Here is a 6,000-nt window from a genome sequence, read left to right as displayed (position 1 = left end):
ACCTAGGTGATGCATCCTAAATACAAATTTAAATAATTTTCATGTTTTTTGTGACACACAACCAAAATCAAAATAAATATCAAGACAAAAATAAAAAATTAACTTCCTTCTATAATTATACTCTTGAACAACTCTCTTCTTGTATATGCTTAAATGGTTGCTAGTTAGAGGAATTTCAATTTGTTATTTATACGCGACATGCTTTTTCAAAACTGTTTGTCTAAATCATATTAGATACAGTTTTATATTTTCAGAGGGGTAAGCTGTGGCATACATATACCATCAGTTCAGTAAATTTAACTCTTATTTTATTGCATTCAAAACTGTTCAGCATGTGAACCAGAGAAGGTTTCAGATTAATGCACAGTTTTGCTGCAAATGTGTGCGGCTGAAGTCTTTTCCATATAAATTCATCGCACGCTTTCTAAGACAGTGCTTTGGGCTGTTTCCTAGTCCAGCCACGGTTTTAGTCCTGTTTCTGATCTTAGACTGAACCTCTGTTGATGACTCACTATTGATGGAATTTCTATTTTGCTTAAAATTATCGTGAGGGGGGAATATTGTCAATTCACATGACCTTAAATTCTGACCTGTGGTTTATGTCCCAGTGTTACTAGTTTTGCTTGAGGCACAGAGTTGAGGACTAAAAGGGCCTCAGCAGAGGCTGGGAAGGAAAGCATTCCTATGCTAATTTGGACAAACTCTCCTCCATCTTTCTGCTTCTCTTATTTAACTTACAAAACTGTGATCGATAACCCTTGACTATCCCACATTATTTTTGAGTAACGCTGTACGGGAACACTAATTTTAAAAAAGCAGCATTTAACCCATTTGGGCTCTAGATGTGGACTCAGGTAGCAGTTCTGTTGGCAGAGCTTTGGTGCAAAGCTTCCCTTTACCTACTCTATGTTGAAGCCCAGCTGAGGCTTTGCACAGCCACTCGTGGGCATCTGTAGAGAGCTCCCATCACACCACAGAGCACTAAAGGGATGTTTGCTCTAAACTTGGTTGGGGTACTAAAAAATGCTGTTCCTCTAGTTGCTTCTGCATTGGTGGTGTTTGTAAATTTGGGGCAAAAAGCTTTTTTAGGATTCGATCCAAAAAGATAACAGATTATAATACTGCTTAAAAAAATACTAAAATCATTTGTAACGCAGTTGCCAAGTTTAAGAAAGAGCCCAGTTAAACCTCTTTAAGTCCTCTCTCGTATATCATTAGAGATTTACCATTCAAAATCTCTCCATTAATGTTATTTATGGACCATTCAAAGTAATATTATTTTATGTTAGGGGGAAATAAAACTTTAGGGATTAAATATTTTACTTGTCAGTGCTCATTCCAGTAAATGTATTTTTCCCTAGCTAAATCCTGGAGTTCTTAGGATAATAGTTTGCACTTGTAAATACTTGTATCTGTGACCCTGATCACTCTTTTCTCATCAAAAATGAAATAATTATATTTCACAAATAGTTCAGCTAGCCAACCTTTGCTTCGCTGTCCCACAGTTCTGTTTCAGTTTTGCTGTAACCTGAGGCTGACGTTTCATAGTAAAAATCAGGAACAGAGCTATGAAAAATTGACTCCTCGAAGATGTTTGCTGTGACTTTTTGAAAGCAGAAATAAATTTAGTTCAGTTATATCCCATTCACACTTGATAAGATCCTGTAGGTGCACAGGTGGGTAGTCTGGTATTAATGAAAACAATTTCTCCTTTTCTTCAGAGATTTTAGAGTAACAGTGAGTCATCATGCACCCTCAGAAAGATGGTTTTGTAGGGAAAATCACTTCTTTCATCTCCATACCTTTCAATTACTGGCACCTCTGCTAAGGATTGAGTGCCAGTTTTGGTTGTGGTTTTTCACAGGTGATGGATAAAGTTTTTGTATGTCTGCCAGGGTCATCCTGAAGTGAAATGTGGGTTCCTGTGGTACATGGGATATGAACAGCAACCTTAGTGTGCATGGTGTGTTTAGGAGCTATTGCACATGCATGGCACAGCCTTTGTGCAGGTAAATCTCCCCTGTCAGGTGGTTCTAATGAGACCAACAAATCCAGCCCAGACTGAGTCTGTTGCACACCACAGGGGGCTGTTTCTTGGAAAACCTAGTGTGTGCTGCACCCCTCGCACCTTGCTGGTTGTTTGTGTGTGAATCACAGTGCTGGTCTGTGCCTGAGCAGCGCTGAATCCTCTAGGGCTGAGTCTGACAGACAAAACACAGTCAGTCATCACTGTGCCTACCATTTCAAACTCCATTTTTTGCCCATAGTGCTATTTATTTGTCCATTCTATAGCGTTCCACACTTATCAAGTTAAAAATAATGAATGGGTCAGAAAACCATTTCCAATCTACATCTGGAAACAGAGGAAGAAGACAGTTTCTGGCTGATGTCCTTGATTATCTATACAAAGTAAAGCACCTCAAAACCCCTAAAAATGTGAGTTGCTTCATGGACGCACAGCAGATCTGTGTCAGTGCACAGCACAGAAACAGAAAAGTGTAAATTCTAGATTGATTTTATTTTGTGCAGGTTACTGGGAGGAAAAACTGTGCTTGAGCTGGATAGGGATCTTTCATCTGTTATGTTACTACATATAAGACATTTTTTTCCTTTGCATACTGTGAATGTATTTTGCATCATGGCATATACATTTGTGTTGCCCTGGAAACACAATAATATTATTTTCGCTGTCCTGGGAAACACAAATGCAACACCTGATAGCGGTTGTTATACCAGTTTGGATAGATGTTTGTTTTCTATTCTGTCCAAAAAAATCTTCCACTCCCTCCTGTACCTGAAATAACAGAGGTTCTTGTGATTATTAACATTATCTTTAAGTATCCATTCCCACAAAATAGGACAGGCATTTAATCCATGAAAATATTCAGTCTCAGCAGTATGGGCTTTCCAGTTTATGGCACAGGTCCAGATAAGTCACTTTTGCCCTCACTTAACATCAAACTTGTGAGAAGTCCCACTGAAATCCATGGGACTGCTCCTGTGCTCAAAGTTAAGTGCCTGTGTAAGTGCTTTGCTGGACTGATGCCGAACTGAAAGTACACGCCTGGCCCGTGGCTTAGAGCAAGGGCTTCAGAACCTGAGAAAGTTTGTGGCTATTGATTTAGCTTTAAAATGTAAGGGGACGTATTAGCTACCCTTGAGTTTCTGTGTTTCTAGCTACTCAGTCAGAGTCACAGAACAACCTGTGTTGGAAGGGACCCATGAGGCTCACCGAGTCCAGCTCCTGGCCCTGCCCAGGACACCCCAAGAGTCACACCCTGTCCCTGAGAGCACTGTCCAAACTTCTTCAACTCTCTCAGATTTCGTGCTGTGACCGCTTCTCTGGGCAGCCTGTTCCAGTGCCCAACCACCCTCTGGGTGAAGAGACTTTTCCTAATATCCAACCTAAACCTCCCCTGACACAACTTCAGGCCATTGCCTCAGGTGCTGTCACTGATCACAAGAGTGAAGATACCAGTGCCTGTCTCCCCTTGTGAGGACGTTAAAAACCAAAATGAGGTCTCCCCTCAGCCTCCTATTCTCTAGCCTGAAGTTCTTATTGTTTTGGGGGAAAAAAGAATTACAGAGTGAATTTGAGGGGGAGTTGTACACGGGAACTGGTTACCTTATGCCATGGGAATGTACGGATTTGTCGTGGTTTAACCCCAGCCAGCAGGCAAACCTCACACAGCCGCTCGCTCACTCCCCCACCAGTGGGATCGAGGAGAGAACTGGAAGGGTAAAAGGTCAAAACCTCGTGGGTTGAGATAAAGACAGTTTAATATGGAAAACAAAAGCCACACACGCAAGCAAAGCAAAATAAGGAATTAATTCCCTGCTTCCCATGGGCAGGCAGGTGTTCAGCCATCTCCAGGAGAGCAGGGCCCCATCCTGTGCAGCGGTTACTTGGGAAGACAAATGCCATCATTCCCAACGCCCCTCCCTTTCTATTTCTTCCTCCCCCATTGTACACTGAGCGTGATGTCACGTGGCCTGGAACACCCCTTTGGTCAGTTTGGGTGACGTGTCCTGGCTGTGTCTCCTCCCAGCCTCCCGTGCACCCCCAGCCCCCTTGCCAGCGTGGCTGTACAAAAAGGCCTTGGCTCCGGGTAAGCCCTGCTCAGCAACGACAAAAACATCTTTATGTTATCAACCCTGTGTTCAGCACAAATCCAAAACACAGCCCCGTACCAGCCACTGTGAAGGAAATTAACTCTAGCTCAGCACAGGGTTGTTGAGGTGGTTTTCTGGGTGTTTCGGCAAAAGTTCAGATTTGCCTTTGCTGCTGCTCCACTGTGGGAAGGGAAGCACAGGCTAGTATTATTGTCACATTATTTTATTAGCAATGAAGCCTCATATGCAATTTGTAGGTTTTTGACCATGTGCAGTTATACACAAAGTTTTGATTTTTTTTTTGTTCCGTGTGTCTCCATAAAATCTGTTTTCACAGAATCATATGATTAAAAATTGTATTTATTTTATGAAGAAACTTAGATTAATTTTATAATACTGCATGCAAATGTAGTGAGCAAATACAATTTCTCAGTAAAATCAGGTTCATAATCTGTTACACATGGTTAAAGGAAACCATTTCTTCCTTAGACCATAGATTTATGTCTAAAGCGCTCTTTCTGATTTGTCCATATATACTTCCTCGTGTTCCTTGTTTTATAACTATATTTGAATGCCTGTGGCAAAAACAAAAGCCAAGCATTTCAGCATGTAAGAATATATTTAGTCTATATTTATATATGGACCAAAGTTCCTGGAAGAAAAATTTGATAGGTTCAAGAATGAGTCCAGTATAATGATAAATTTTGACTCCCCGTGGATTGCTTAGTGCTGACAGAAAAAATACCTTGGAATTCTGCTGACCTTTTTCTCAAAGGACCTGGCCCCAGTTACTCCTAGTTACTGGCTTCATATAGTACTGTCAGTAAGAATAACTGCTCTTCATGCTGTGGAAATCTTTGTAACTTATCCAAGGCACAGTGTTTGTGCATGAGATAGAAGCAGGTAGGGAGGGAGAGGGAGGGAAGAGGAGCAGCAGGACTTGTGCTTGGAGAAATTGTTTATTTTACTTTTTGAAAATCACTTCTTCTCCTATTATTCCTCTAGCATTCCTTTCCCCATCATCATTATTGCTTTTTGCTGTACTCTAAGTTGAGCAGTGTGTGAAACAGAAGATGGACCATGCAGTAGACCAAGTGTGATGCTTGAAAAAAATACAAAGTATCTCTGAGAATAAGTTTCTCATTAGAAACAGGGTTCAGTGGGGCCTTCATCCAGGTAAATGAGCTGACAGACAAGAAGGAAAAAAAATGCAGAAAGCAAACTATAATGTGTGTAAAAACTATAATTCTTGGGTTTTTTATTCTGGTGGAGGAAGGGTGTCTGATTCTTCAGAGACAGTTTGGGTGTGGTGGACATTTCTGGCTTGGTTCTCGCTGGACGCGGCGTTGGGTGTCAATAGCACGCAGAGCAGCACATCTGCATTTTCTGGCCTGGGATAGCTTATTTCATTACTACATCCGTTTGTGGGGAGTAGGGAGAGAGAGTGAATCTGCTCCTTAGGGAAGCAAATCCAGTGAAATGCTTGTGCCAGAGCTGTTCTGCATTTTGTGCGCAAACTATGTAACACTCGACCCGTGCAATAGAGAGCTGACTGCAGTTCTATGCATATTAACTTATGTAGGCTTCTTCATTAATATGTTTAAACTTTATTGTGTGAGAGTGAGAAAGTAATCTTCAAAGGAAAAGCAAAGCATTCAGTAAAACTGAAGGAGCTGTGCAATGCCCTGCTACCTCTTCATCTGGACAAAGGGCATTCCAAGGACATGGCAGAGGGGCTGCCAAGCCTCAGTGCTGGTGCTTCCTGCAGAGTGGAGGGGACCTGCCAGGTGATGATTCAGACCACCTGAAGTAAGGACTTAGTATCCCCTCAGTGCTGTCAGGAGCTTCCTCGTGTAAGTGCTTGGTTTAGATGCTTTACAGGAATTA

The sequence above is a fragment of the Cyanistes caeruleus genome, chromosome 5, assembly GCF_971803275.1.
Source record: "Cyanistes caeruleus chromosome 5, bCyaCae1.hap1.1, whole genome shotgun sequence".
NCBI classification, from domain to species: domain Eukaryota; kingdom Metazoa; phylum Chordata; class Aves; order Passeriformes; family Paridae; genus Cyanistes; species Cyanistes caeruleus.
The sequence above is the reverse complement of the archived record's forward strand: the minus strand, read 5'-3'. Positions refer to the sequence as shown.